Source organism: Varanus komodoensis, unplaced genomic scaffold, assembly GCF_004798865.1.
Source record: "Varanus komodoensis strain SLA01 unplaced genomic scaffold, ASM479886v1 scaffold9, whole genome shotgun sequence".
Lineage (NCBI taxonomy): Eukaryota > Metazoa > Chordata > Lepidosauria > Squamata > Varanidae > Varanus > Varanus komodoensis.
In genome coordinates, this window is record NW_025336598.1 from 10,849,753 (window position 1) to 10,865,657 (window position 15,905).

Below are 15,905 nucleotides of genomic sequence, written 5' to 3' on the forward strand. Positions count from 1 at the left end.
TATGTGGACCGAGAACTACCAGAAGTACAGGCAGGATTTCGAAGAGGGAGAGGAACTAGAGATCAAATTGCCAACATATGCTGGATCATGGAGAAAGCTAGGGAGTTCCAGAAAAACATCTACTCTGCTTCATTGACTATGCTAAAGCCTTTGATTGTGTGGATCACAACAAATTGTGGCAAGTTCTTAAAGAGATGGGAGTACCTGACCATCTTGTTTGTCTCTTGAGAAACCTAAATGCGGGTCAAGAAGTAACAGTGAGAACTGGACACGGAACCACTGATTGGTTCAAAATTGAGAAAGGAGTTTGGCAAGGCTGTATACTGTCGCCCTGCCTATTTAACTTATATGCAGAGCACATCATAAGAAAGGCGGGGCTAGATGAATCACCAGTTGGAATTAAGATTGCTGGGAGAAATAGCAACAACCTCAGATATGCAGATGATACCACTCTAATGGCAGAAAGTGAAGAGGAACTAAAGAGCCTCTTGATGCAGGTGAAGGAGGAGAGTGCAAAAGTTGGCTTGAAACCCAACATTAAGAAAACTAAGATCATGGAATCTGGTCCTATCACTTCCTGGCAAATAGATGGGGAAGAAATGGAGGTAGTGACAGATTTTATTTTCCTGGGCTCCAAGATCACCACAGACAGGGACTGCAGCCAAGAAATTAAAAGTTGCTTGCTCCTGGGGAGGAAAGCTATGGCAAATCTAGACAGCATACTAAAAAGCAGAGACATCACCCTGCCAACAAAAGTGCGTATAGTCAAGGCTATGGTTTTCCCAGTTGCAATGTATGGCTGTGAAAGTTGGACCTTAAGGAAGGCTGAGCGCCGAAGAATTGAGGCCTTTGAATTGTGGTGCTGGAGGAGACTCCTGCTAGTCCCTTGGACCGCAAGGCGATCAAACCGGTCAGTCCTAGAGGAGATCAACCCTGACTGCTCTTTAAAAGGTCAGATAGTGAAGATGAAACTCAAATAGTTTGGCCACCTAATGAGAAGGAAGGACTCCCTGGAGAAGAGCCTAATGCTGGGAACAATAGATGGTAAAAGAAGAAGGGGACGGCAGAGGATGAGGTGGCTGGATGGAGTCACTGAAGCAGTCAGCGTGAGCTTGAGTGGACTCCAGGGGATGGTGGAGGACAGGAAGGCCTGGAGGAATGTTGTCCATGGGATCGTGATGGGTCGAACACGACTTCGCGACTAACAACAACAACAATTAATCTTTTCCCCCAAGTCTTTGCATGATGTAGAAAAACATCATTTTGCTAAGTTTGCCATCTCTTTTGGATATTCATCTTTCCAACTGAAGGACACCAATTTTCCCTTGGAAACCTGGCCCACAACTTCACCTGCTGGCAACATTCTGACTCTTGCTTCAGGTTTTGGACTTGTCTTAGAGGTCTCTTAGTCTGGTGTTTTTTCCTTCTGGTAGCTTTGCGCATTCTCCTGATAGCATTTTCTCTATTCAGACCTCAGGAAACCTTTCACCCCAAAAGGGGGGCATTATGTTTTTATCTGACATTGCTTCATTGCTAGGACAAAAGAAGTAACACATCAAAACTATACAGCAACACCAGTGTAGCTGTGGATACCTATCTAGGCACATCTCTTCAGTTACTTTCAAGATTAAATATGGAGAATTTTCCTACTGTATCTGGCAACATATCTTTGAAAGGCCATGAGGAAAGGAAAAAGGAGATGAAGGATACATTGTCTCAGCACCATCTCAGATGACAAATACATTCTCACAAATTTTTAATCATGGAGATTTCATTTGCTTTGATTGGCAATAGGTTCAGGACTGAAAAAGAATGCTTCTTTACACAACTATGAGGCCTTACCCCCAGGACTTCCTTGCAAACCAGTTACTTATAAAGAACAGTGAATCATTTTTCTTAGCATGTGGGGTGAGGTATATCAGTCTTCAAATCCACCCAGGCCAGAATATGGGTATTTAAAAGGAGCAACATCACTTCCTTCTCAGTTTGATACTCAGCCTGGTACTATGCATATTCACCCAGAAATATGTTTAACCTCTAATAAATGTAATAATGCAAATTATAGCCTTTAGCCACAAAGTGAAAGACAGAACTTTTGGCAGCAGAATTAACCATTAGCTTTATATATAAAATCCACTTCCTGAGTTTGTTCACACTCCAGAGGAGCCAAGAAATGGTACTCAAGTTCAGGCTATACAAATAGGGTCTGTCTTGGTTCTAGCCCTCATTGCATTCCATGGGTTGGAAGTAAAAATGCTGCCATCGAGGACATACTGGTGAGGGGACAGCATCATTGTCTTCTCCTAAACATTAGTGATCTGGGGTAGGGGGGGCATCTCAGCTTCCACCATGACAGTGCCCTTTTGATATCCCCCTTATAAGTGACTGCCTCTCACTTACACAACATCAAGCAAAGCACTGAACTGGAAGTCAGAGATGTGATGAGCACAAAATGTGCTGAAGACATGGAACTCCACAGTCCTTATCTCTGGCTATGCTGTTGGGAATTGTGAGCTAATACATCCGACATGTTCACTGCCTTCACACAGCATCCACTGCATGAAACTTGCAGTGTTGGTGGGATTATTTGCATTCCTATTCTCTAGGTCAGTGGCGTACAATCCACAATGCATGGCCACCTCCTATGTGGCTCCCAAACCTGGAGGACCCCAACAAGTTTTCCCCAAAGCTCAGTTGGGCAGTGGTGATGGTGAAGCATTCTTCCCTAGCTGCTAGTAATGCTGGAGAATCAGCAATTTTGGTGGTCCTGGCCTGCCAGCTAACACTGGAAGTGGCCATCAGGGCTGAAAGAATTGTGCAACCCTCTAACAGATGGTTTGAAGCTGTAGTCTGAGAGTTCAGGAAAGATGCTAGCTCTGAACTAGATTTCCTGATGTGTTGCTCTTCAGCTATTATATTCTAGCAGCCCAAAGCAGTAGTTTTCCCCCCTCTCTACTAAGAAGGTAAGACTATAGCAATGGTTACCATGGAGAGACTGTAGCTCAGTGGTGGAGTGCATGCCTGTCATGTCAAGTTCCCAATTTTAGTCCCTGGTACCTCAGATGGCAGGTAATTGGAAGAACCCAGGGGCAGTTCAAGGGATTTTGCTGCCTGGGGCAAAGAACAAGATGGAGCCCTGTCCCACTCCATGTACAAAACCAACTGAACTGGCTGGTTAATCTATCTTCAGCATTGGCAATGGGACAACATTGTCTCCCACACGTTAAGGCAGCAGACAAGCACAGAAGAAAGACTCAGGAATGTCACCTGGTTCGCATACCATGCTGCCATCTCTCAGAATCTGTCACCTGAGGCAACTGCCTGACTGTGCAATGGTCAGGCTGTCCCTGGAAAAGCTTGCCTGCAGCCCTGGAGAGCTGCTACCCCAAGTAATCAATACTGGCTAACATAGACTAATTGTTTCACCTGGCATAATGCAACTGCCTATGTTCTGTTAATGATTTTTTGCCAAGGATGTGAGTGATGAATAGAATGCTGAAAATAAAATAAAATGCCACAATATAGATCCAATGCCACAATATAAATTCAGTTTCAATTCCATGCAAGGCTGTTTTCTTTTGTGCATTTTGAAGGGGAGACGAGATGGAGGGAAAGGATTTGGATTGCCAATAGGAATGCACGAGAAATTCATCTCTGTTTTTGATCAGAATTTAGTCAGTTTGTATCTCCTTTGAACTCAACTATCACTATTCATTTTACAGTAGATTTAGACAGGAGGAGTGAGCTATGCTTGGGTCATTGTTACCCCTTTAATCCTTTGCAGCCCATAAAGTGTTACTCACACAACTGAAATTTTAGAATCCAGAGCAGGTCGAGGTCACCAAAACCAAGTGTTGAGGACTCAAATTGAGCAACTTTCTCCCACAACCAACTCAAGTCATGCCAGCAACTTGACTTGGACTCAGGAGCAACAAGTAAGTGACTCTACTCAACACTTCTATTGTTTTCATGACCAAGTTGCTTTTTGGCATGAGAGGGGGAGTGTGAGGGAGGGTCAAGGAGGTGGGGGCCAGGGGAGAAGGTTGCAATACAGGTAGTTCCTGGGTTAGGTACTTATGAAAGCACAGACTGCTATAAACCCTATATGAATATTGCTAATGAAAATCTGTGAATATTTCTAGGTAACTATGCAATGTGTTGGGAAACACATAATCAGTGGCTGCATAGTTCCCTAGAGATATTCATGGCTTTTTGTCCACAGTGTTGACTCATGTGTGCACAAGCCAGTGTGTTTCAGGGCATGTGTAGGGCCTCAAGGATGAAGCAGTACCATGGCAAACAGTTTCTGGGAAGGGCAGAAGCAGAGGTGCCCAGACGACTTCACCTTACTCCTCTGTTGTTGTTGTTGTTGTTGTTGTTGTTGCCTTAGGGAGATGACAATATAGACCTGAACATGGACCTTCTTCTGCTTAGGTCCTCAGCCAGGGGCACTACTAGGCATTTAAAAATTGTGGGTCCCAGGTACATAAAATGCAATTTTCTATAATATCTGCATATTCAAATTTAGACATAATAATTCTCATGATTTATTTAAATTTTGCAGAAAGCAAAGCTACCAAACTAAGTTCTCATCCAAACAGTATCAAAATTGTTCAGTTAATTCATACCCTGGCCCTGATAATCCTAGACTAATGGAAAATGACCCCCCTCCCCCGAAAGCTTTAAGTGATATACAAAGAAAGGTTTCTTGGGGGCTGGAGGGAGAATTTTTCAACATATGAGAAGGGGCATTAAACCTTCCCTCCCTAGCAGCAATCATGCTTGAAAACTTCCTCCTGCATGACAATTAAGCTTAGAAAAAAGCTTTGCCTTGCTGGTACTAGTAGACATCCAGAGATCTGGCAAATAGATATGGGTCCCTAGGAAACAGGTTAGGGACTTAGTCCCTCTCCTTGGTCCTTATGTGCATACAATGGGTGACAGGTAAAGAAGAAAGATGAAAAGGAGGCGGAGAGAAAGGTCTCTTGTTCTGCCTCCCCTTTCATCAGTCTTTCATAGCATTTAAAAGAGTTAATTATTTAATCCTTATCCTTAGGAGTTGCTGCTTAAGAAAATGAGAGATCTATAAATAACTAATTACATTAATAGTACAGTCATCTAATATCTACCATATCTAGGCTGGATCACCTAAGTTTTTTGGCCTGCCAATTCATTTCAGTCTTCACATTTCACAACTCTCCCAGGTTATTTCCCTCCCCTGTTCTCCTCTCAGCTGATGGTTGTAATAAATCCTCTGGATTACCCTTACTGAATGATTTAATTTATCTTCACTTAACCAGGGTCAGAGTAAGTGCAAGGAATCCAGAGGTCTGGCCTGGTGAGGAGTGGACTGCATTAAAGGAACATTCATCTTGCCCTTCCATTTTAATGCTGGGTAAAAGGACTAGCTTCACCTTGTTTCCTGATGCTGTAAAACTGACATCATGCACATGGGCATTTGCAGGCAGCTGCATCGCAGTCACTCACCGTATTCTGAGAAGCCATAACCCTTTTGAATCCTGAGTGGTCTGTACCACAGTCCTGAACAGAGGCTGGCAAGTTTTAAGACCACAGACTTTCCAAGACTCAGAGACACACAGGGATGGACACTCGGAGACAAGGAGTGGTATATACAGATGAAGAACAGCCTAACTGCATTGTGTGGGAATAGAAGATGGTAACACCTGGATGAGACTATTTTTTATTTGGCCTTCTGGTGGAATCTGATAGGTATGGTGGAAGAACAACTGATAAAAGTTCTCTAGGGCAAACACAATTGCTAAGGACAGGCAAGAAGCAAAAGCAAAAGCACCCAGAAATAGGGTTAGAATCCTGAAGGCAACTGTCACATAGAGACAAAAAGTACTGTTACAATGGCCAGTGGAAAGATACCGAAGTGAACAATAAAAGAGGCAAAACAAGAGATCTTCAGAAGTTCCAAGAAATCAAATAGAAATTTAAATCTAAATTAGGAATGCTGAAATGCCAACAGGGGAACATACTATCTGACCAGGGAAATATCAAGAGAAGGTGCAAACAATATACAAAAGAATAAATAAATAAAATATACAAAAGAACTATACAGAAAAGATAAAGGGACGACAAATTCCTTCAAACAGAAATCCTATGAGGAAGAACCTGCAATATTATAAAATAAAGTGAAAGCTGCTTGAAAGCACTTGGAAGGAATACAGCACCCAGAGTAGATAAGATACCAATAGAATTCCAAGCTGTACAGACCAATTTAGTCCAATTCCTAGTAAGAATATGGAAAATAAAACCACAGCCTGTGGACAGGAACACTCTATATACATTCCTGTGCAATCAAATTGGTGCTCAAGATGTTGCAGCAAAAATTTTACTCTGTATAGCATAAGAAATGCTGGATGTCAGGCTGGATTCTAAAAAGGAAGAGACACTTTAGAGTATATCACAAATATATGTTGCCTACTGGACTACACCAAAGGAATTCAGAATATCAGTCTATGTATATCAGTCTACAGACTGCAGTAAAGCCTTATACTGTGTGGATCATAAGAAGCTGTGGATGGTCCTAAAAGAAATGGGTGTGCCTCTGCTCTTGATGCATAACCTGAACCATGGACATACTACTGTTAGCACAGAACATTTTCCTATAAGCAAAGGCAGCAGATGAGGTGTACTTTATCTATCTGTTAGGTATCTATTGGTCGGTCGGTCTGTCTATTGGTCTACCTACCTACCTATGTTTCACTGGAGACCAAGGCCAAGCTCATTAACAGTAATGTATACCTGATCTGTAGGTATGGGTATGCAAGCTGGACAGAGAAGAAAGCCAACAGGAAGACAACTGACCCAACCAAAAAGTCTGTGGAACAGAGTGTTGCGAATATGCTAGATTGACAGAAAGACAAACAAGCAGATTCTAGAACAAATATAGCCAGAACTTGCTATGGAAGCAAAAATGATGCAATTGAGGCTGCCATACTTTGGTCACATCATGAGAAGAGAAGACAAGACTCCTCACTGGAAAGGACAACAGACTAGGGAAAGTGGAAGGCAGAAGAAGGGGACGACCATCTGTGAGATAGATTAGTTCTGTAAAAGAAGCCATAGCCTTAAGTTTCCAAGAGCTGAGCGGAGTGGTCAAGAGTAGGACATTTGAAAGGGTATTCATTCATAGTGTCACTAAAAGACAGGGACAACTTGATGGCACAAAACAAGAAGCAACAAAATTACTGCCTGTTACATTGATTGGTTAGTCACATTAAATCACAAATATGCACTTTAAAAAAGAAAAAAAGAAACCTCGATAAATTGAATAATCTAGTCTTCCAATTGTATTCCTGGAAAAAACCAAATATTTCTCAAATGCTCATTACTAGTGACAACTGTTAATAATTATCAGATTAAAAACTGGAATTTATTCAGAATGTAATGCTCAACTGCATAATACATTGAGCACAGCTTCCCTGCAAATTCATCTCTGGCAATACCCGCAAGTGCATATTTGATGGTACAGATGAAAGTAAAGATCAGTTATACACTACCTATTTAACACAGCATGTAGTTTATCTGTAATAGGCAGGGGTTACTTTGACAGACAAATGTGAAAAAGTTTCCCTTAGAATAAGAAGTCTGAAAGCTACAGAATTAGTGGATTAAAATGTTGATGATTCTATGTACACATAAAAAGGAGGAAACCCTAGGTTTGAATTTTACTAGATATGAATCTTGAACTAAGTATTGGAAAAGTCAACATTTGCTAGTACACAATAGATGCTTCCTTTTTACTGTGACACTTGATGCAATATGACAGCACGTGGAAGAGATGTTCCTTCCTATTAATTTCTTTAAAAATACTTGTGTCAGTTAACTAATTCGTCAAATCCCTGTAAGAAACAGATATCTAAGAACATAAGATACCACTTTTCATGATAGATCAGGATCAAAGGTCTGTCTGTCTGTCTGGCTTGGTAGTGGACTGACAACAATCTTGCATTGTCTCCTTGTTCTTCTCTACATCTTCCTCTTCCTCAAGTGCAACACTGTTTCATATGGGATTTTGGAGGATCTAAGTGGCCGCCTCCACAGAATGGAACTGAGTGGTCCTGCCCCATTCAAAACTGTGGCAACACCCGCCAGATAAATGCTCCTGGGTAAGATGGGGTAAGTGGCTGGCAGTGGTGAGCAGGGGCCCCGATAGTGGCAGAAGTGGCAGCAGCTCCGGGGGAGACAGAGGGAGCTCAGCACTGGATGGGGTATCCACACTATGCTGAGGGCCCACTAAAGTCTGGGGCCAGTCCTGAATCATGGCCATATTGGAGCAATGCTGTGAAGTTGCCACCGGAATGTGGTTCTAGATTTGAAATCTGCAGTTTCCATGCCCAAGGCAGCAAGGGCACACAAAAATAGCATTTGGTGCTGAAGCAATGAGGAAGAGATTCCTTGCTGAGCTAATCTACCACCCCTCTCTGCCCCCCACATCATTTTAAATGTTAGCAATTCTGCTTTTGTGTAAAATTACCCTCTCCCTCATGTTTAGTTGTGAAAAGGACTAGAACAACAATGGAAGTAGATTCCCTTTGTCTGTCTTCTGGTATTCTGGAAAAGAGTTATGAGTTGTGTGAAGAATCTGACTCCTGGTGGTGGGTAAGTCACATTGAAAAGCACTAAAGGACCACAATGAGATGTCAAAAGAAAACCCTTCAGCTTTCAGCCACACCACTCCTCTCTCAGGACACTTCCAGAAGTGCAGAAACTTATTAGAAGGAGGAGCAGTGACTATCAGACCTGGAACAGATCTCAGCTGCTGACTTGTGGGGCCAGGCAGATCCTGAGCTGAGTGGTGGCCCTGTGGCATCTATGCACCTGCCCTCAAGTGCTTCTCACGGTCTCCAGAACCAATGGAACCTGGAGGTGGTCAGAGGGAATCTCCCCCACCCACACGCAAGTCTGAGTATTCCACTCCCACTGCTTTTTTTTTTTTTTTTTGCAAGAATTCGTTTTTGTTTGCTTGCTGGGGAATTGGTTCCCTAACAAATTAATAAATAATTTGACAAATGGTTCCTGTTTGTAAGAGCAAAATCTCAACATTCCTGGTTTTCCTGTTCTTCCCACTGCCTATCTCCTCTGTGAAGATCCGTCTACCATGGATATTTGCCTGGGGCCATAAATGGGCAAATCGACATGTAAACAATTAGCACTGTTACTACCACTTGGCTTCCTTGCAAGAAGGGTGCAGCATGGTTTGTAAATGTAATGGCAAAAGTGCCAAAGGGGCATGTGCACAGGAATCCATAGTCTTTTGTGGGTCCACTGCTGCACTTCCATTCAAAGCCAAAATGAATCAGCCATAGCTTCTCACTACAAATTAAAAAAAAGGAAGACAGAAAGGGAAAACAGAGTATAGCTCTTTGCCAATCACCTATTCTGAATTTTCTGCAATTACTGAGAGAATGAAGGATGGCAAAGCCAGAGAAACGAGCTAGTGTGGAAGCAGGTTGAGCTTCCATTTGCATTTACATTTCATAAGGACTTAAGGAATCGACCCAGTTCCTAATCTGAAAAGCTGTTAGGAAAGGAAAGAGACTTCCAAAAAGATAGAAACACATGTAAGAAAAGGAAAAGGATCGCATGCTTTCTTGTAGTGTAGGGGCTCAAGGTACTATTTCTGTGTAGGATTCCCTCCTCATGAAAGAGAGATAAAGGATAGGCATGGATACTGACAGTTCAAATGTTACCAGTAAGATTGGAGCAACTGATTTAGAAAGCTGCAGTTGTTCTGAAAAACAACACACGGGTTTCCTTGTTATATTGGTAACTGAGCAACTACTGCCAATAAACATCAGTTCCCAGGAAAGAAGTCTGAAAGACAGCTCCTCATTGGTCCCTTGGCTCAAAGTTCCCTTTTATATGGAATAGAAACTAAAATGAGTGTTTTGAAAGTGAGCCTTTACCCATATCATCCTCCCTTCACTTTAATATTAGCAACAGAGGACTGCCTCACTTCACCACCACTGAGGGCAATTAGGTGTGCAAGTACATGAAGGAAGGAATTTTGCACAGTAGCTCCATAGCTCTGGAACGCACTGCTTTTGGGGTTCCAGCAGGCCACATCGCTGCTGGCTTTCAGGCCCTGAAGATTTTTCATTTCTCTTGCAGAAGGCTAATTTTGGTCAAGTATCTCCCCTTGGCATACAAGTACATTATTATTATTATTATTATTATTATTATTATTATTATTATTATTATAACATTTCTATGCCACCAGGTACAGTGTATCATGATGGAGCCTCACTCTTCCCTGTCCTGTCCCATTCTCCACACTCAGAGCTTCATCTCCATGGTTGGTCCTCCAGCTTCAGAGTTGCAGCCAGCCAAGGAAAGAACCATGCTGGCTGTGAGGGCAGAGAGAAGGTGCTCCATAGTTAGAGTTCCATTCATGAGGGGACAGCATGGGATCTCCTGTTAACACCAAACCTGCTGCTGCTTCAAAGCCTCACTGTACCACCCCACTGACTGGCTATGGAGAAATCTGAGACTGTGTCTTTTCTAAGAAGTACAATGCACGGCACTATATTTCTAGATGCCTCGAATTTATTAATCAATTGCCTCTTTTGAGGTATACTCAGAAATTGCCTTTTCAGGACCAACATTTGGTAGAACAAACTCTGGTCAGCCAAACCCATAACCGGTTGGGAATTCCTGGGCCCAGTGGGCAGTATCAGCTCCTCCCCCCCGAGTTTGTGCTTGCCCTCCCACAGAGTTCCATTCATCTTGCAAGCATCTTAGGAGCCTCGTTCTCCCCTCCTTACACCATCTCTTTTCTCCTCTGTGTCCTGAGCTCATGGCTGACTGTCCATTTATACACACTTGGATGATCACCTCCTTTCTCCAGCTTTTAGGCCAAATCTAAAGGAAGGCTAGGAGCCCACCCCCTTCAATGGATTGCTTTTTCTTTTGCAATCCTCCATTTCCCCTCTGTTTCCCGTGAAGCTGAAATCACTACTTCTCCTCACCCCCTAATTCCATCTTTTCTTTCTCTCTTCCTTTCAATCGTCCAACTAGTTAATTGCTTATTGCATTATATTTTCTCAATAAAACTTCATTTTTGGGAAAAGGTCTGATCTCATCTTCCTTGCATGTCTCTAGTCTACTATCCTGCCCAAACAGCCCCTGGTACTAATGTTTGGGTCCACTGTGTTTAGTTTAAAACTGCTCCTTCTGGCCAGCCCCACCAAACAAGAGCAACTGGTCCATTAGAATACAGGATCACAGTAGGGAATGATTCCCTAGCAGAACATTTGAGATAACTATCCCCTTCCACCCCAATCACAGATTGTTCAAAAAAATAGTCTGTAATATTTAGAAATGAGTGTCCCAAACGAGTGTGAACCCTTGCAAAGACCTGACATGGCAAGCGGTGCATGCACAGCCGTTCTGTTTGTATACAATGGTGTCTGTGCTTCTGCAATGATTTTTTCCAAGTGCATTCTTGGACACAGAGCAGAACTGGAAAAAAGATCCCTCCATGTTGAGAGCAAAGGCAAGCAGAGTGGGTCTCTCACAAAATGACTTCACCTAGATTTGAAACAGGTCCCAACAACGAGGACATACAGAGGTAAACACTATATTTAGGGCTGCTGAATGATGAAGCTAAAGCAAAGGAGGATTTAAACCTCCTCTGACTGCAACAGCATATTTCTGCTGCTCGTCATTCTGTCTTTAGCTTAACTTATGCTGACAACTGGCAATAAGACAATTAGGGAGATGCTGCTTCTCCCGACACATACTATAAATATTCTACTGGGGAAAAAAAACAAAAAACGAACAACAACCCACATTACCTCTCATGACGTGATCTGTTCAACTGCAATGTTGCATTAACCTCTCAAAAGTCAGAAAATGCCTCGATGGAAGAAGAGGTGCCTTCACCTTCCTATCTCCCCCATGCATGCCTGCATTAAAACAAACATTTAATTGTGTGATTACAGTCTTCCATGCCTCTAATAATCTCAGGTCTTCTCAGTGTATTTTTTGTATTTTTGTATTTAGTGGTAATTTATTATGTTCTATTGTATTTCAATGTATCTTATTGTGTTGTAAGCTGCCCCGAGGCTTCGGCAAGGGGCGGCATAGAAATGTTATAATAATAATAATAATAATAATAATAATAATAATAATAATTTCTCCAAACTGCATGCTTTGGAGGCATTTGGTGATATTCCTTCATATATCTTCAGGGTAGCACCTACCCTCTTCTTTAATGACAGATAACACCATACTGAAGGGAAAGCACTTCCGGCCAATTCCCACTTCTCCGTGGGATACAATAATGTAACAATATTTAGCGTTTACATTATGCTTTATAACAATCCAGATACTTTATCTGAATTATTTTACTAATTCACACACTTTCTTGTAGGGGATATCAGGATTGTGACCCTCCTATTGGATGTGGATTTGGAGGAGTGAGCAGTGGGTGGAAGGAGGGAGACAGAGAAATGGGGTTTGCCTAAGGAAGTGGTTTTCAACCATTAGTCTGCGGGCCGGCACTGGTCTGTGGGAAATTTCCTGCCAGTCCTTGGGGAGGGGGGCACATCCTGCCCTCCGTGGACCGGCACAGGGGCTGGCTGTGCTCCATCACCTCTTCCTCAGTTAGTATCATGTTTGTGGGGGTGTGCCTGTGCCACTGGGGGGCCAAGGAGGGGAGAGATGGCTTGGTGGGAGCTGGCTGGGAGCCACACTGTGCCGATTTCTGTATTTTGTTTTTTCGCTGGCATTTTTTGTTGCTTAGTTTCTGGTTGTTCTGGAGAATTTTCATTTTTTTGGTATTGTGTTTGGAAACTAATACACAGAATACTGTATTCTGTGTATGGTGCTTTCTGCTTCTGCCTCAGCAGTCCCTGAGACGGTTTTCCTGTTTTCATCGGTCCCCAGCTATGGAAAGGTTGACTGGCCTAAGACAGCCGGATTCAGATCAGGAACTTCCTGGTTCATACCTCAGTCTGCTAGTCACAATGCTGCAACGTCTTTCAAATGGGGGTTTCACAAGTAGCTCATTTTGGAAAACATGATCAAACACCTTGCTTTTGGTGGTGGTAGGAGAAACAGAGATAGCCCCACAGACCAATGGACTGGCTCTTCGGCTTACTGTTCAAGGGCTGAAAACAGTGTTAAGCATCCCCCCAGATCAGGAAACATTTGCGGAACATTGGAAAAGCTGCTGGAGAGGGGATTTGGAGATAAGTTGTGGGAGGAGGAGGGGCTCCATACCCTTTGCTTAGTCATCATTTCTCCTCTACACTCTCCCGTCACCAATCTTCCTCAAGCTGGAAAGTTTCCCTATGCGTATCTGTTGTAGTGGAAAAAGCCAGCATAAGACACTATGATGCTTGAGGTGGGTCTTCTTTCCCATCTTCTTAAACAGCTTTGCTTCATTTTAGCAGCAGCACACGTGATCCTGGAATTTCTGGAGCTGTCTTGCCCCACAGCAGCCCACTCTGAAAAAGGGATCTTTCCTTATTGCAATCCACCAGGAGGAGGAATAATAGCCCCATTAGGAATTAAAAGCACAGTGTGAACTAAGATTCAATATCACAATGAAATTCAATATCACAATGCAGAGTTCTAGTCTTTCTAGTTACCTTTCCTATCACATAGGACTGGATACAAATGAGGATAGGGCACTAAGAAATGTAGTATGTCATTGAAGAGGAATTTTACCAGGGCTAAGAAATTCTGTACCTGCAGAATTTCTCAGTTCTTCATGGCAGTAAAAGTACCCAAGTCCTGAAGTCCTTCCTTGTATGTGGTTACCCTCTTTGAATGTATTTGGCCATGGATTTTTTTTTCACCCAAGTAAGAAAATGGGTGATTTTTACTAGAATCCTATGCATACCTAGAAGTTGAAGCCTCAGTGTTTTGGCTTCTTAGTGTGTTAAATGTTCACATGAACATAAGAAAAGCCATGCTGGATCAGACCAAAGGTCCATCTAGTCCAACACTCTGTACACACAGTGGCACACCAGCTGCCCACAGGATTGCTCAAGCAGGATGGATGGCTGCAAGACCTCTGCATCCCCAAGTTCCTCAGCAACTGGTACATGCAGGGATGCCACTTCTGGTAAAAGACGTACCACATAGCCAGCAAGGCTAGTAGCCCCCCTTTAAAGCCATCCAAATTGGTGGCCATCACCACTTCCCGTAGCAGCGAATTCCATAGTTTAACTATATGTTGTGTAAAGAAGTACCCTTTTATCTGTCCTAAACCTCCACTGGTCTGCTTCATGGAATAACCCTGGGTTCTAGTGTTATGGAGAGGGAGAGTTCTTTCATTCAGAGTGGGCACATTTGATTATTTATGCTTTGACATAGTTTAATTGTGCTTTTTCATTCCACAGGTTATATTATACAGCATCCCATTAACTGGTTATGCATTTATCTCTTCTATGCATCCACACATTCATATTTGCAAGGAAGCAAACAGCCATGCCAATGCCTTTGTTGGCCTATTCAGATATCTCTAATTTATGCTGGCGTGATGATAGCCTTGGACATAATGTTTAAGATGACTTAACTTATTTCATTTCTTGTTGAGTGGCTTCCTTTATAATAAGTTGGAATGCTATTTAGAGCTCAGTGCTGTTCATGTCACTTTGCACTTTTCAATCTGGATACAGTTTAAGCAACGTGGTTGGGGAATGTTCAGTAGCTTTTTGGTACAAATTACCTGAAATTGTATCCTGTACTTTGTGGGAAAGGAGATCTTAGTGATCAGAGAAATGCATTTCAGCTTCCCTCCACTTTTGAATATCCCCCGAGTCCTAGGTAGCAGTGAACTGCAGAGCAGGATCAGGACCATTCTCCTAGAGATACTGAGGGCACAATCTACTCCTTGCATGGATTTAGCATCAACATGCAGGTGGCTTCCTGTGGGTTTCAGCTGAGCCCATATTACTTCTCCTTACTATGCACACATGGACATGCAGTGTGCTGGGCTATTCCTGCAATCCCACCCAGCCCTCCCTACTTCTTGCTCTAATGGGCTGTGTCCTTTCTCTATTTGCATCAGTGTGAAGGTACAGAACAGACTAGACATTCTAACATACAATTTTACTTGTTCATCTTTCCAGTTAATGTGGCAGCAGGACCAGCACATCTCAGACTGGTTTTGGCACACACTGCCCCAGGATTAAATAACTTGATAGCACTTTACAACACCTTTATCTATAGTTTTGCATGAAAGATGGACAAAGCTTGTGATATTTTTTACAGAGTTGAAAATGTTGCTTCATTGCTCAGGGGTACATGTGAATCTAGTAAGATTTAACTAAGATTTGTCATGATCAATGATCTAATGCTTACTTTGCTAGAATGGGGGAGTGAGAGTCCCAGGTTACTAGACCTTATTGAGGAAAGTTCTCCCATCCTTTCCCTCCTTTCAAACTAATTATTTATGCATGCTGTTGCTGCCAACAGGAGTTAGACATGAGCTGCTGGTTCAGAGAAAGGTGGCAGCCTCTCCTTTAGTGTGAAATGCTGCTGCCTTCATGCAACACTCTCAGTCTGCTAAGAAAGCAAATCCCAAGGTCACCTAATAAATGCAATTTGAGTTATGAGTGAAAAACAGGCTTAAATTAAGGCAGATGCTGGCAACTGAGGCAGTTCTACAAATCCAGAGCACTGCTCTAAAGATCCAGATTCCATGCCTAAGAGCCATCTACCAATACTGTTTATGGATGGCTGGTTTGTTGGGGCCAGATGACTTGCCGGAGATTCAGGGAGATAAATGAAAGCTTTGGTGGGCCATCCCTGAACACATCCTCTGAACACCATGTTGCTGTTACATGCCATGAAGTCATCTCTGACTCGCAGTGATGCTGTCAATGAGTGCTCTCCAGTCATCCTGTCCTTGTCCTGCT

The 15,905-nt window shown here is 42.7% G+C and overlaps 1 long non-coding RNA gene across 1 annotated transcript in view; it reads left to right on the forward strand.

The window, feature by feature from the left end:
- The window catches only part of LOC123017262, a 731,707-nt gene that overhangs the window by 659,521 nt on the left and 56,281 nt on the right, over positions 1-15,905 (forward strand). The gene's annotated exons all lie outside the window — the stretch shown is intronic.